Source organism: Helianthus annuus, chromosome 16 (assembly GCF_002127325.2).
Source record: "Helianthus annuus cultivar XRQ/B chromosome 16, HanXRQr2.0-SUNRISE, whole genome shotgun sequence".
In the NCBI taxonomy this organism is placed as follows: Eukaryota; Viridiplantae; Streptophyta; class Magnoliopsida; order Asterales; family Asteraceae; genus Helianthus; species Helianthus annuus.
In genome coordinates this window covers 88,846,684-88,864,056 of record NC_035448.2, presented here as the reverse complement: position 1 = coordinate 88,864,056, position 17,373 = coordinate 88,846,684, and the positions used below count along the sequence as shown (strand labels likewise).

Sequence of the window (17,373 nt, the reverse complement as noted above, 5' to 3'; positions counted from 1 at the left end):
AAGAGTACCAGTAGCAAACTTCACCCAATTAGCAGGGGGACACTCGCAGACAGCGAAGACAGCTTCGACCTTCTCGTGCCACTGAACGGAAGAGGCTTGCAATCCATGAAGGTCTTGAAGGTACAAACACGTGGTTGCACAGGCGCAGGCTGACCTGTTGTGAGGGGTGAAGCGAATTAGGTTTAGAGGCGAAAAGACGATGTGGCGGTAGGATCTAAACATCCTAAAACAACGAGTTTACCTATAGGGTGAGCTGCGAAAGCTGCAGCCACAGTGTTGAGCAGGTTTGTGAACTGAGCCTGAGTCATGTTGACGTTTCCTCGTCCGGGTCCACTCATTGTCTTCATAACCAGAAAACATAGTATGAGTGTGATGTCGCAACATAGCGAGAATAAGATAGAAGAGAGAAGATGTATCTATCTAATCAGGCAAACTAGTACGTATAGTAAAGCGGAAAGCATAAGACAATTAAGCAAGTAACTATGGGTCCGAGCTGTGAGGTCAGATAAGTCGAGCCTTGTACTTGGAGTGTAGTGTCGTCACGAGTCACGGGTTATAGTCTGGTTTTTCTCAAAAAAGATTTTTCCCCTTTTTTTAAAACCAAGTTCACTATAACCAATGGCTCTGATACCAATCTGTCACACCCCCAAAATCCACTCGCGGATGACACCCGCTTCGAGGGCGTGACTGACCAGGATCCAGCCACCAATTATACTGAATAACGAAATTGATAACAAAAGTAGTACCTACTAACCATACGATTAGCAAGTGTTAAGTTTAGAGTTCAAGTCTTAAGTTCAGAGTAAAATGTAGCGGAAGCATAATTAACAGTTTTAAACATTGTTCGTAAGGTAAACATGATAAATGCCCAACACACGGGCAGACGACCACTACACATCCCAAGCAGCTGCTCCAGTCACTGGCCACCTGCAAAGCATGCAGTAAGGGGTCAACAATAATGCTGAGTGAGTTCACTAGTTGTCCAGTTTTAATTACCAAAAACTTGTTTCACCAGTTAATTTATCCTTTTATACATGCCATGGGGAGCTACCCCAAAGGTTAGCGACTAAACTGTTTTCCAATACCGAACACTAGGTAACCGTTTGCGTTTCCGCAGGATGCCCCGATGTCAATGTTCTATCATCATTGACGGATGCCTGAGTACATTAGTTCACGACCGATCCCATACCATGGCACGGTGTGAGGCTGGTAAGACCTAAATAGCGCTATCAACTAATAACCCGTTCGCCTGGCACCGGCGACTAATCGGTATTATGTAGTAGGGACTTGAGTGATAGAGTTGCGTTTAGTGCCGTTGGTTGCATTCCGTATAAACAGTAATTAACTAAAAAGGTTTCCCAATGCAAGGGAAGATAAAGTAAGTTTGTTCCCAATAACTAGGGAAGGAATGTAGACGGTATCCCCTTTTCAAGGGGATAGGGTTGTTTTAGTCTCGTGTCCCAAACCACCGGGACGCATGCTTTTAAGTTGTGAACTCACCTTGGGTTGCTCGGTATGATACGTTACTTGGTTAAGTGTGTTGGTCACCACGTCCTAACATGGTTACCAAGTATGGGTCAAGTTGGGTACAAGTAAACACGTATAAAACACACTTAACATAAATGCAAACAACTACAGTAACAGGTATACATGCAGTAACATATAGACATACAAACAGTAGCAGATCAGTAAACAGCCCAAACAATAGACAGCCCAACAGTTAAGGCCCGAAACAGCAAAACAGTCAAGCCCAATACACAGAACAGCCCAGTCGAAACTAAGGTGGTTGCGACTCGCAACCGAGGTTGCGACTCGTAACTGCGGTCTCGGTCCGTCACGTTTCAGTTACGACTCGTAACCGGAGATTGCGACTTAGCAGGTGTGGTTGCGACTCGCAACCAGGTTTGATGCGTGCTGATTGCGACTCGCAACTGGGAGGTTTCGACTGGTCATGCGTGGTTTCGAGTAGCAACCAAAGGTTGCGACTCGCAACCGTGATAACGTGCATGGCAATCCCTTCTAGAACCTGCAGTGTACGACCCAATGGAATTGCTATTTCATGAAATCAGTGTTCTAAGCCACTAAACATGTCTGTTGGTCGGTTTGTGCACAAATTTGGATCAAAATCAGCATATTTGAAAATATTTTGTAACATTCAAACTGTTCTTCATTTTATCAACATATTCAAGAAATATCTCATAAGCAACAATCCTATTTTCAGCAACTATAATCATCATCAGTAACATCACCATTTAAACCCAAAAACTATGCCTAAAAACATCTAACCGGACCCTCATTAATAACCGGACAACAACAATCCGAAACATGCAATCAATAACACCTATCATGAACTTCTAACCAAAAATCATAACAAATCGGATATCATACATTTCATGATCATTCACCCTAAATCATCTAAGCAAGCTTTTTAATCATCAACCATCACGCGAAAAGATCATTTAACCAACCATTTATATCATATATCATCATCACACATTCTAACACAAAGCAAAAATCATGGTAAACACATAGGACACACTAACCGGATGATGATGTGGTTGGTCCGAGAGCTAGGATTCGAGAGTTTCTTGATGTTGGTTGGCCCGAGAGCTTGGTTCCGAGTAGGAAGAAGGTGATGGTGGATGTTGGTGTTAGTAAGGGTTTTAGGGTTTAGTGTGAGAGATGAGAGTGTGAGAAGAGAGTGTGTAAAATGGTTAAGGGAGGTGGGGTTGAGTTTATATAATGTTCCGAGTTGGGCTAGGGGGATTCCGGATTGGGTTTCTCGGTCACAAGGCCCAACCGGCCTAAGTCTCGAGTCGGGTCTCGGGTTTGGTTGTGGTTTCGGCTCGCTAATATAACACACGTATATATATATATATATATATATATATGTACACATATATACCACAAATACATATAACACAAAAGTTCAGATTTTTATTCGATAACATATATACACGTAAGTTACATCACAAAAGGTTTCCCGGGAAAATCCGAAGTGTCACAATCCCCATCTACATATTACTAATTTCTTAGAAATATGTGATACCTTTCGGATCAATGGAGCATCAAATGACGCCATCCACCTCCGAATGTTTCCTTTTTCACTAAAAGACCGAGCGAAAGCTTGGCTCAACGCCCTCCCAGCTGGATCGGTAAACACCTGGGATGAACTAGCCCAAACATTTCTATATAAGTATTTCCCTCCCGCTAAAACGGCTAAATTAATGACGGAAATTAATACATATTCACAAGAGGACGGGGAATCCTTATATGAAACTTGGGAAAGGTTCAAGGAACTATTACGCAAGTGTCCACATCATGGCCTTGCAATATGGCAACAAGTATCCACTTTCTATAATGGATTGTTGCCACACATAAGGCAGACACTTGACTCTAGCTCCGGGGGACTTTTAGGTAATCGCCGCCCGCATGAAATATATAACCAAATTGAGGAAATTGCTCAAACCAATTTTCAGTGGCATACTCCCCGAGGCAATAAATCTATTGCCCCGGGCGCCCATAAGGTTGATGAAAGCACTTCTTTGCAAGCCCAAATCGAGGCCCTTTCTTCAAAAATAAAAAAATTAGAAATGACAAAAACAGTCTCGGTTATGGCTTGTGAAGGGTGTGGTGGGCCACATGAAAATTGGAGTTGTATGAAAGAAACGGAAGATCAACAAGAGTCGGTAAACTACATTGATAATAGCCCTAGGCCGTCGGGTCCTCCAACGGGCACCTACAACCAAGGATGGCGAAGCCACCCAAACCTTGGTTGGAGAGAGCCCGACAATAGTAGTAACCAACAAACCCAACGAACAAACTTTCAACAACCAAGAAACGAGTCACAAAATTTCACTCAACAAGGTGGACGAGAAAGGCTTGAAGATACTGTATCTCGCCTCATCTCCGACACTGAAAAGAAAAACTCGGAAAGGTTTCTACAATTAGAGTCAAATTTTATAAATCAACAAGCTAGTATTCAAAACATAGAAAAACAATTAAATCAACTAGCTCAAATTTTTTCCGAGAGACCACAAGGTGCATTACCAAGCAATACCGAAACAAACCCAAAAGCGCAAGTTCATCTCATCACTACGAAACCGAACCGTGGGGCCTGCGGAGGCGCCACCGCCAACAGAAGAAATTATACCCCCGCCTCTGCAGGAAAAGAACTCCCCTCCGTCATCAGAGCCTGCCAAGGCTCTTCGAGTTCCGTACCCCGGTAGGTTAATTCGTCAAAAGACCAATGAGCAATTCGCAAAATTCGAAAGTCTGTTAAAACAATTGCATGTCAATATTCCTTTTATTGATGTCCTAACCCAAATGCCCAAATACTCTAAGTTCATGAGGGACTTCCTCATTCATAAAAAGAAAATTGAAACTTTGCAATTAGTTAACTTAGGCGAAGAATGCTCTACTCTCGTACTCAACAAACTTCCCCAAAAGAAAATCGATCCCAGAAGCTTCACGATTCCCTGCTCAATCGGGGATTCCCCCGTTCGTAATGCACTAGCCGATCTTGGGGCTAGCATTAACCTCATGCCCTCATCAATGTTTAAAAGACTCGGCCTAGGAACAACGAGTCCTACAAAAATGAGCATACAACTTGTTGATCGATCCGTCAAATTCCCGCAAGGTGTCATCGAAAATGTCCTGGTAAAGGTAAGCAAATTTGTCTATCCGACCGACTTTGTCATACTCGATATGGAGGAAGACACCGAGGTCCCCCTCATACCAGGGAGACCATTTCTTGCCACCGCACAAGCAGTGGTAGATATGAATGATGGAACGCTCACCTTGAGGTACGGGGATGATGAAGTAAAATTCGGAGTTGGGAAGAGAATAGAAGATGACGACCCGGTCAACTACATGAAGGTTATTGATTCAAGTTTCGATGCGGCTCTCCGACGGTGTAACATGGGATGCCAAACATCCCACTCAGAAAACATATAACCTCACATTGGGTCTAGCCAAGGACCCTTATAAACGTGGCGCACCACGGAGGCATTCCGCGGAACTATCCTTAGTTTAATTTAATCTCTTAGTTTTATTTTGCAGGAATAAAACACACTCATGGTGGTAAAGGATGAAAAAGGGAAACGAGAAAAATGACCCCATGCACAAGAACAAGGCAACCCGACATAAATTTCCCCATTACAGAAGGCTCAACACGGGCCGTGTCCAACCAACACGGCCCCGTGCTGAACCCCCTGCAGAAAATTGCCCAGTTCAGGTAACTGGACATGGGCCGTGTTCACCAGACACGCCCCCGTGTCCAGGCTTCTGTCTCATTTCTTTAATTTTTGTTACTGGCACCTGAACATGGGGCCGTGTCCGGTCCCCACGGGGCCGTGTCCAGACTGCCAGTAACATAAATCTTTGCTTTTTAACACCGTATTACACGTCCAGTCAACCTAAAAATTTATTTTTGGGACACATTGAGGACAATGTGTAATTTAAGTGTGGGGGGGAAGCTAAAACCTTGAAATTTTGCAAGTCCTATTAACAAGCCTTACACAAAACTCTATTGGAACCGCTAAACACCCCAAATTTTTTCAAAAACTTTCATTTTTTTTATTTGTCTAAAGTTTAAGTTGGAATCCTAAGATTAATAAGGTTATATTTTTACAAATTTATAACTAAGAGCGTCGTGATAACAAGAACCAACATAAGAAAATTATGAAACGGCATGACAAGCTTAGTTAAAATTTGATTATATATACTTGATCACATAAAAACCCATTCCCACAAAAGTGAGTTTTGAGCCTTTATTGAGCATACAAAATTTACATCTTTTGACTAAATGCTCATTTTTCGTTTCTTGTGTGAATAGCCGCTTGGTTCTTACGACTCTAGAACTTGCCACGACGATTCATTCCCGGTCCTTACCAACTTAAACCCAAGTAAGTAAATGATGGAGGCATTAGGACTAACCCATTTTTTTTTCTACACCATTATTTTTCATTTTTTTTACCACCTACCCAAAATCCCCCTAGTTAACCCCCTTTGAGCCTAAACATTTCATTTCTTTACCCTAAAACCCTTTTTATCCACCAAAAAAAACCCTTTTTATTTTCACCCTTTATTTTACTAACAAGCTCGGTTTTTCATGTGACAAAAAAAAATATGATGATGAAGTTAGAAATAAACAAACAAAGCTATCAAAACAAAAAGCTTGTTTGGAGAAATACTTCGAAATAAAAAGTCAATAAAACAAAGTTTTTTACGAAAACCGACGTTTTTTACGCCTTTTCACCCTTTCACTAACCACTAACCCAACCACCCACCTTTAGCCCAAGCCTAACCCTTCACCCAAAAAGCCCTCTTGATATTTACAAAGGTATAAAGTTAAAAAGGAGGAGGATTGATTGCTTGGCAAGCTTATCGTAGGAATAAGTTCCATGCCGCTCTCGAGTGATTCACTAAAAATACACCCTCGGCCGAGTGTTGAGTGATTCCCCGTGAGGTATGTGAACTTGTATATAAATGAAATTTTAAGGCATGCTATGCCCAAATAAGTAATTTCTCTTATGAAACGTTCTAAATAAATCATAACGAGTAGGATTGTAAATAAATAAAAATAAAACCCAAAAAGATCTTGGATTCCCGACACTCTATGACAAGCCAAAAAACCTTCTCTTCTACCCATTCCATTTGGGAGTGTAAGCCACATATTAAAGAGTTTTGCTTGAGGACAAGCAAAAGTTCAAGTGTGGGGGTATTTGATGTGTGTAAAATGCAACATATAAATTACATCAATTAAGGCATAAAACTAACCCTTTTTAAGTACTAATGTTGGAAAAAAGAGTGTTTTTGTCTTCCTTTTGTATTTTCAGGATGAAATGAGCTCAAATTCACAAAAGAAGCAAAAAGACAGCTAAATCTAACATAAATACAAGAAAAGGAACAAAAGTGGATTGCCCGACCCCTCACGGCATCCTCCCAAGCAAGAATAGAGAAGTCAGAAGACTGAACACGCTCCGTGCTCAGCCAGCACGGGGCCGTGCCCAAGAAGCAGCAGAAAAGACAAACCTATAGAAGCTTCTGTTGCCCACCACGGGGCCGTGTCCAGTGAGCACGGGGGCGTGGCGAAAGTACAGCAGGCGCATTAATTGTAATTGCAAATTACAATTAATGAAGAGAGATAGTGTCAGACGGGCACGGGGGCGTGTCCAGCGGACACGGGGCCGTGCCCAGCCTTCTGTTCAGCCTATAAATAGGAGTGCTTGGCTTCATTTCAACCCATCCCTTGGCACACCACCTCTCTCACACTTCATCCACCACCCACCACCATCACAACACCATCATCCACCACCATCATCCATTGTCCATCATAGAGTGTGTGAGTCGTCTCAGGATCCAAGATTGATCGTAAGAGTTCTTGACAATCAAGGCCATGTTTGCCTAAGTCTCTTACATCACTTGGTGAAGACAAGTGTTTAGTATAATACTTTTTATTTTTAATCTTTTGCACTTTTTATTTGGTTTTGTATTAATGACTTCAATAACTAGTTACTTATGTTGAAGGTGATCTTTCCTTATCGTTTGTCCGTGGTGTCTTGGCATTATTTTACTGTCTATATAAAATAAAAGATTTTCACCATTCATATCTCCACGGTCTATATGGAGGTATGTTGGCTACCTGGTCGGGGGTTAAGGGAACGGTTTGGTAAGGGTCTTGCCCTTGTTCAGCGTTTAGAGGTCCTGCAAGGGACCTGGGTCAAATTTAGTAGGATCTCCTTCAATACCCATAGGTATTGGATGGCGGGGATCCAAACTCTTTGACCCCCTCATAAGTTAACTACTATTAATACTATAACCCGGCTATTTAGGACTGTATCCCTGCTGACTCACACTACTTAGCCGAGGGTAACGTCACCGCCAAAAGCGGGGCCTACCATAATTTGCATTAATAACTTAATTCATTATCTTTCAATAATCCGACCCTTTAGGATTGTATCCTTGCTGACTCAAACTACTGAGTTGAGGGTAACGTCGCCTTCAAAAGAGGGGCCTACTACAATAACTAAGATAATCTCTTAAACAAGTGCAAAAGTGCGAAAATAATCAAAGGTTACACTAATACACGAGTCGGATCCAAGCGATTCATCTTGTCTATCTGTTTTTATTTTTATTTTATTTTTCAGCATTTAGTTAGTTTTTATTTTCTTAGTTTAAAAACCTTTTCTAACTTTTTTATTTGATTAGACGTTGAGGATAAACCGGTACTAAAAGCTCTGGTGTCCTTGGACGACCTCAGTATCTTACCAACACTATACTACGTCCACGATGGGTGCACTTGCCCATATGTGTGTTTAGTGTTAGTAAATATCGTGTTTTATAAATTTAAAACTTGGCTAAAAGTGTAAAAAGGGCTTAAATATATATCTAAAACATATACACATTGACACGCATCAGTATTACATATCGTAGCGTTACTTGAATCATTTCAAATTAGACATGTAACATTTTATACAAATAACATACTTTTTACAAGACAATGTTTTACAAACAACTTATCTTATTCAACTCATTTTACTTGGTATTTCGTTTAACTTTACATTTATCTATACATATCATCTGATTTATCGTTTTTCAAATGATTTACAAGACAAAACAATTTACAAGGTTCATGACTGACTGTTATTAAACATTTTCTTTAAACTCAAGACATGAATCCCATTTTCACAAAAACCTATGTATCTCACAGGCATTTTTATGCTGACGTACCTACTTTCACATGTGTTTTTAGGGGCTGTCGCTTAGGATGATGATTGTGATACTAGGGCGGACCTGTGCCTTAGAGACATAAAACGAAGATAGACTTAGTTTGAATATGTTCTGAACACTTTATTTCCTGTTTTAAAACAATGTAACACTCGTGTTTAATAAATAAAATATAACTTTGTATGCCATAGTTGTGAAACAATTAATTCTGTCCCAACACTCCCCGACGTTTCCGCCGCGGTTGCATGTTATACGCGGTCGGGGTGTGACAGTGATCGAAGCTCGTTTCACGATGGACAATCTTAATGGTTGTGCAAAAACTATATAAACCCCACCCATTCATTGTTGCAACCCACATTTGATCATATTTTTCCCTAAGTTGAATTCATACCTGGGAATTATTAGATTAAAACTTCCGTTCATGGACCCGTTGTAAGTATTCTTTCGTTCTTTTACACGTTTTAGCGTGAAAGTCAAACTTTGTTTGACTTTCAGCTTTGACCAGTCAATGGTCAACACGAAGTTCGCTTAAACTTCGTAACGTGAGCGTAATCACGATGGTTTTAGTCTCTTGTGACTATACCTACTGATTACCACGTTATCTAGGCAAAGTGACGAGTCGTAGTTTCGGCCAAAATGCGTATTCTTGCGTATTTTGTAACCAAACTACTTTTAGGTATAAAAACCCTTTGTTTAGATACCAAACCTGTTTTCAAACTCCGTTAAACATGTTATAACATGTTTAGCTCGTCACTTTTAGATTTGCGCTAATGTAGGGTCGTGAGGTAAGCGATCTAATCAATCACTTATACTTTCGAACCCGACCCGTTTGGTCGATCATTAGGATCCGACCAAACACATTAGGTGACCATAGTTGCATAGGGAATAACCTTCCGAGGTTATACCTTATGGTCACTTCATTTAAGTAGTTGTATGATAGGTAGTTTATATGCCTTAGGTAAATGACCAAAATGCCCTTTTTGCGCCAAAATTCATTCTAAGCATATGTAACATAAATTTTTATATCTAAATTGATTAGGCAACAATATTTAACATGTTAAGGCATATTTTACTTGTCATAGGACTAGTTAGGCGGTCCGAATGCATTTTACGCAAACGACGCGTTAAAGTAGCGTAAGCTACCCAAACGGGTCATAATGGGTCGTAAGCACTTAGGTTAGGTTTCATTTTAGTATGTAGGCTTTGTTAAACCATATTACATGAGTTCCTATACTCATTGGGTTTACGAACCCTCATTCTACCAGATCCTCCGATTAGGTCCGTTTATTAACACAGTTACCTATATTAGGTATCGTTTGATTTCCGTGATCTCTAGCATTGCTTGGTTGTTACTCAAGGACTTCTAGGCAATCTCAAGTGAGTACATAGTCCCCTCTTTTACTGTTTTTCAAACGTTTTGGGGTGAAACACATATGCCTACTAGTTACTTTCATGCTTTCCATGTTTTCATATCATATACTTGCTATGTTCATTAGTACGCATATAGTACATGATTTCATATATGCTTTGCTATGTATGTTTACTTAGCATGCTAGCACATTGATTTACATTACATTGTTTTGCTATGTATGTTTACTTAGCATGCTAGCACATTATAAACACTTTTGCATCATATGTTTACTTAGCATATGGGCACATTGATTTACATTACATTGTTTTGCTATGTATGTTTACTTAGCATGCTAGCACATTGATTTCATAAACACTTTTGCATCATATGTTTTGTCACAACCCCAAAATACCCTCTAGGGAGTGTCCCTGATAGGCGTGTGACGTACCAACAAAGAGCCACTAATTACATTGAACCCATACAAGTTTCAAAGTAAAGTTCTCATCCATTAATAAATTACCATCAACAAGTTTATACGAAAACCAAAATGTTCAGCGGAAGCAAATAATAAACCACAGTTAAATTGTTCAAAGACGTTTGTGTAATAATAACGGAAAATCACATGAGTCCCTTCAGTCAACCCATGATCACTCCTGCTCCTCCACACAGCAAGTTTCCAAATCCAAGATACCTAACGACCTGTGAGCATGCAACAAGTGTATCAGACAAAGCCGGCGAGTCCACAGTTTAAGAAAACGTTTGTTACCAGTTGAATGTAAAACAGTTCAATAACCAATGCAAGTAATATTGTTAATATCTCAATTCCGAACAAGACGGCTCCTGAAGTACATGACCGCCCTTTCCCACGTACTCCTATCCAGTACTGGGCCCGACTGGGTCATTAGTTCACATCCGTCCTCTCTAGGAGCGGTGTGAGGGTGCCAAATCTAAGTAGCGCTACCAACTAATACCCGTTACCCTCCAGATAACAACATAAGGGACTTACAAGAATGATAGGTGAGAATATTAACCAATATACCCGTTTTTACCCAAAAGACTTATCCCTCCACGGGATACCCACAGACTGTCCCCAACCACTGGGACGCATGCTCGAATGTAGTGAACTCACCTGTGGTTTGCTCGGTAAGATTAAGTACTTATTCCCAGTTAGTCGACCAAGTCCTAGTATTGTTACCATTAACAATTAGTTTCCGCACACTTAGATCACATAATCAACACATTGCACGCTATGCATATAATTCCATAATACGTACTAATCATTCAGCGCATGAAGTGATTCATATCTTAGATTCAGATTTTCAACACTCATTTAAGTGTGTCATATCATTCATCGCACATCGTGTTTACAATACTGTTTGGGGTCACGTTGCACATCAACCAAGTGTCTTTCATTCACATTAGACAAATAGCATACCAAAGAACATATAGTTATACGCATCCACCTTGTCAATATACAGTTAATTAAGTCTCGAGTGTGACACGTAATTACTATTTCCATCTACGCATAACTCCGAGTTAACATGTTTCATGAATACACAAATAACCGATTCAAATGTGTAACTAATATATGAAGACTCTTAGTGTCTACAAGCTGGACCGGCCCAATGCAAAAAGGGGTCGGCCCGAGTTCGGTTTGGTTCGCAGTCAGCCCAACCGGCCTAACAACTAGGCGGTTACACATTGTTTCCGAGCCCAAAGCGAACCAGCCGTGCACCACAGCCCAGAATGGGTATTCTTTAATTCAAGCCCACGTGTTTAGATCCACTTTTGTGTTGGTGGGCTGGTCACTTAGTGCGAACCCATAACCATTTCTCCAACCCATGTTGCAACCGATTTAACATAACAAATCAATTGACTTCAATCTAATTTGTACTAATTTCTACAACCCCATGTAATCATCGGTCCCACATGAACTCAATTCAGTAGCTATATTTAGTACATTCATATTCTTTATTTCCAACATTAATATAATGAAATCAATTATAACTAATGGATGGCATGTGCATACATAACATAAATCATTCTGTCAATTCACATGTAATCAGCGCACTATCAATTATTTGGTCCAATCATGTATCATTGTTGTCAGACAAGGTGTTGGATTCATTTGTTTTTATATGTTACCAAAGGTCTATAGTCAAACACAGCATATGATTCAAGTAATTATTCTATCGCCGATCATAATCTAGTTGATCATTAAGTTCATGTGCAAACACAATCATTCTTACAATCAACAGGTTATCAAGTTTCGTATAAATCACATCACCCTACTCAACACGTCATAGATAACTGTAACTGATAATCATATGTATCCAGTGATTTGTTATTACCTAGCATTATCATTAATCGTCATCATGATGAACCAAACACAACATCAATCAAACAGTTTTCATGTCATCGTAGTTTACCAACCAAACATCACAATCATTCGTGCTCAATATTACTAAACAAGAGTTGTAACAGTTAACACAAAGATACGAGAATGGAACACTAACCCGACGAATGATACAAGATAATCAGTTAACACGCAAGAAAAGGGGGAAATCGTGAGGTGTTTCTCCTTGTTGTCGTCGACTTCCAGGAGTGTTTAGGGTTTGAGATATCGTACAACGTATACGTTTATAACGAGGATTGGGCCTGGTGAATAACATCTCTCATTGGCACCACGTTTTGGGCCGAAGCCCATCCAACAACCAATTCGTGGGTGACGAAACTCCAGGTTTCGTCGGGTGACTTGTGAGTGACGAAACTCTATGTTTCGTGGTGACTTGGGCCGTGTTTCGCCGAGCTAGTGGGTGCATGCATTAAGTTCATAGACTCAGAACAGTTATTTCGTAACTTAACCAAACAATAACACAATGTCATGGTGTATTAACCACATAACAAACGTGCACAATAATCATACAAACAAGTAATGTGTCAAGTAAGGACCTTGAAAACTCGGGTTGTCACATCATCCCCATCTTGAAAGAAATTTTGTCCCGAAATTTGATGAGTAATCCAAGACAAGTAACCCCTAGCAGCAAGGTGTTAAATCAGGATGACTGTGGATTTTCTCGGGTACCACATCATCCCCAACTTGAAAGGGAATTTCGTCTCGAAATTCGCTAACGATCACACAATTTGGTTCCACCACCTGAACAATTGAGGATATTAGAACTTTAACAGATCTTTACGTTCCCACGCGAGCTCCCGTTCACGTCTTGAGTTTCAACGAACCCTCACGATTGTCATACGAACTATGCAAAGGAACCTTGACTTCTTGGTCCATGCTTTCGATAGATCCCCTGATAAATACAACTGGTCAGATAACCTTGGACTCTGGTAAACATATTACAAGTGTTTCATCGTACAACCATTGCCTTAGATTCAAGGTATAAATACCATCGCGAACGTTATCCAATTCGTCAGTTAATTCGAGGTTGTGAGCCATGTCATCGATTCGTTTCAGAAATCTGAATGTCCCAATGCATCACAAACTAAGCTTGCCACGTTTTCCATAGTGTGCCGCGCCCTCCCAGGGTGAGACTTTTGATTATGACACGTTCGCCTACAGCGAACTCCTAGTGTTTCCTACGCTTATCAGTTTTTCCTGATCGTCATGCATTACCGTCAAACAGTTTCCGTTCTAAGCAATCTTCAAGAGTTTCGGGTATCAGTCCTGGATCTGTGATTAAGTTGTCACCCACCTTAAACCAACAGGGAGATTAGCGTTACAATTCATGCGTGCCCCAAGCAGAGTTGTATGCATACTAAAACGGTAACGACTGCAGTGGAGCTCAACCATAGATAAGTGTCCTTCCAAAGGTTTACTAGAGTCATTCACGCACATGCTCGCGACATGTCTTTATGCATCAGAATGGTCCGTTACTCCGTCCGGTTGTCCTTTAGTGATAAATAATGCTTATATCTAGACGTGAGCCAAGGATGTGGTGTATTGTCTATCATGAATGATATATATAGTTCGCAATCGTAGGTAACAGGAGTTGGCACCTCGTGCCTAAAAGTCGCCTCTCTCAGAGGTTCATTTACAGCTGTGAAGACTCGTCAGTTTCCTTGATTGCAAGAAAGTGTGCTATTAATATGAGACAATCAACGATCACCCAGGTGATAACATTTTCGGTTCGAGTTCTAGGTAGCCCAGTGATAAAATCCATGTCAGTCTGTTCTCGTTTCCATATGAGTGTTTCTGGTTGCTAATACATCACCTTGACTTTCCCACAAGTCAACCAACATTCACTTACGTAGCTAGGTGGGCCCTCCTGCCCGATTACCAGTACAAGACTTACTAGAATATCGCAGCCGGGGTACTTTGCTCAACCCAAATTTCCTACAGTTACTGTATAGTGAGATCCACATTCGTTCCATGAGGAAGCGGATATCGTTCAGCCTGCTAAGGTTGCTTCCCCACGCCCCGTATGGGTTTGTCTCGAAAATTCTTTCCCTTTAGTTCTCCAGCTTGAACAGAGCGAATCTGATCAGGTGAGTTAGAGTCGATGGTGAGCTACAAAGCTTAACACGTTCAAGTTCCACAGTCGTAATCCTCCCAAATGTTCCATCCAATGATGTCGTTTATTGATTTAGCTCTTTTGAAACCAGGGTACACGGGAGGCCCTTGTGATCGGTCTAAGTAACGCATTCGGTACCGTCCAAGTAATGCCTCCAAGTAAATCCCAAGACCACGGTTTCCACCACCGGTTGTGTGTCGTGCAGTTCCTCTTTGTAACTCCATTACGTAAGTCATCACTCTCTTGTGTTGCGTCGACGTGTAACTGGGACTCTGATTCAAACCATAATGATATACCACTGAATCACCTGCGCCCTCGGGTAAAAACGATGCTCAGTGCATTGCAGAGTTAGGATTCAAAAGCTGAAAAGACGTCTTCCCGTTCTGTCTTTCACGAACACAGCACCCGGCTGTGCTAAAGAGATTTAGGCTACGCGACCTTCGAAATTCCTGTGATTAATCTGCAATAATATCAAGCGGAACCAAGTAATCGTTGTATCCTCAAAGGACTCTTTAGTGTCGATCAGTTTCCAACCAAAACGGGTCTTGGCGATATCCACGTGCATCCCCACTTTGTTGATTATATTACCCAAAAAGGTACCTCTCGAATCCAGAAGTTACATTTATCAAGACTTCGCGCGATGTGGCTCCTCCCTCAGGAGCTCTCAAATAGGATAAAAAGTTGCCCATGATGTTCTTTCCTCTTGGAAAGGATTCAAAATGTCACCCAATAGCATGGTCGGTTCACATGATCCATGAAGCTGCTGGTGTGATGATTACCCTAAAGGTCATGGAATACAAAGTAGTATGGCCGAATTGCGTCTGTTAAGCTTCTTTAAGAACATTCTTCCCTTGGACTTCCATCTGATAATAGTTCGCTCGTAAATTAATCCTCGAATGAAAGCTCGTCCCTTGTAACTAGTCGACCGGTTGTCGATACATGGTCGAGGCAAACGGTTCTCAACGTCGTCTCGATGAGTTCTCGATAATCGGTACACACACACAAAAAGGCTTATCTTCACGGATATAACTGGGGCTTCCCAAAGTGAGAATTAGGTCCGACCAAACTTTTGTCCAACAGTTCTCGTAGTAGCTTATACAGTTCATGCAACCCTCCTGGTGCAAGACGGTAAGAGTATGAGTATTCGGAGCTGCCTCTGATGCGAGATCAACTAAGATTCTGACTAACAGTCGTGGTAGTAGACCTGAAAGTTCCTCGAATAGCACATTGAGATGAGTCACGACAATTGGTGGACCCTCGATCCTATTTTCCTTGGTCTTATCATCAGAAATAGTTGCTAATACAGCGGGGTAATCCCTCCATAGACACTTTTGGGACTGTCATTACTGACATGATGCTAATCTTTACACCACTCGGGTACTTTAGAGCATATATCGACGCTAAATTTCTTCTCACAGGGTACGTCTGCGCGATATATCCAGATAACCAACCAACACTAACTACTGCATCGAAACCATCAAAGATAGGAAAAAGGAAGGTCGATGTCGAACACTGGTCTCACAAGGTTGAGTTTGCAGCCCAACGAACATATGAGGTTTCGATTAACTTGCCATCTGCCGACTCCATAACAGGTTCGGTTTCAGGAAACATCAGGGTCAAACAGAAAAGAGACAAAGCGATCAGCTACCATACAAGTTACCATGTTTTTATATTGCCTGACGTCCCCCACGCCAATCCTAATTGTCCCTCCATGATCATCATTTCTCATGTTGTTGTACTCGTTGCGAGAATTTCCAGTACTGCCATCGTTTCCTTGGTTGTTGTCATCTTGGTTTAACAATGGCCAATCCATGTTGTTGGCACCTCCATTTCCATACTATTGGTTACGAGTACGAGTATCTTGATGTTGCTGCGACTATTGCCTCTAATATTGTTACCTGCAACGGTGTCATGCGTCCTTTCACCAACAAGGTCCATCTTTTCACCTTTCGTGCCACGTCCTAAGGCACTACTCATGGTGCGGGCGGTTACACAGTCCGCCCTACAGTCAATCGTCATCGACTTTGTCCCAATTGGTTCGTAAGAGTCGACTCCCATGAGTCGCTGGCTGGGGTTAAGGATTCGATTGGAGTCAAATCGCTGTTGTTCGTTTCCGGTAACTAGGGTCGTTCAAACGCTGAAGTCGGTAAGCTACTACGTTTACCCTCTTGTCTATCGTTCTTACAAGTCGACTGAGTAATACACGGTATGTCGTGAGAGTGTTGCCGAAGTGATCGCACTTCGGGATCTAAGGCGTCAACACGCTAAGTTCCAGCAAACAAAGATAAGTGAGAAAAGTATAGTCCAATCATTTGACGCTGGGCCATCCAACTCAGGGACGTTCGTACTAGCACCTAGCATTCTACATAGTTCGCTAGACGTTTAGAGGGGTGTTCAGGTAACACTCGATAGCATCGAGATTCGAAAGGATTCAGAGAGAGGTGAAAAGGTCACGTTTGAGTAGGAGACAATCACTGCTATGACTCCTATAGACTTGTTACGTTTCACATTGATCAAATAGCAGAGCAGAACCCCTTCTTCACTTGTCAAGCCTCACTGGGACTCACATGCACCCCACATTATTATTATGTGTGCACCCACAATAATATTGTGATTTGCATGCTCATCTCAGTTCCTCCTAACTCATGTCGAATAGTTCCTCAAACTCGAGTAGCAAACAAAGAACATCACAAAACGGGAGTCATGAATGTCTAAGGAAACACCACACCATCAATCACATAACATATGCATGTAGTACATCAA

General features: G+C 41.3%; 1 non-coding gene across 1 annotated transcript; it reads right to left on the bottom strand.

Annotated features, from left to right (window-relative positions):
* Window positions 1–3,221: 3,221 nt before the first annotated feature.
* On the bottom strand, window positions 3,222–3,328 carry LOC118488547. Its single transcript, XR_004885091.1, has one exon. It is a non-coding gene; the product is annotated as a small nucleolar RNA R71 (small nucleolar RNA).
* Window positions 3,329–17,373: the final 14,045 nt, after the last annotated feature.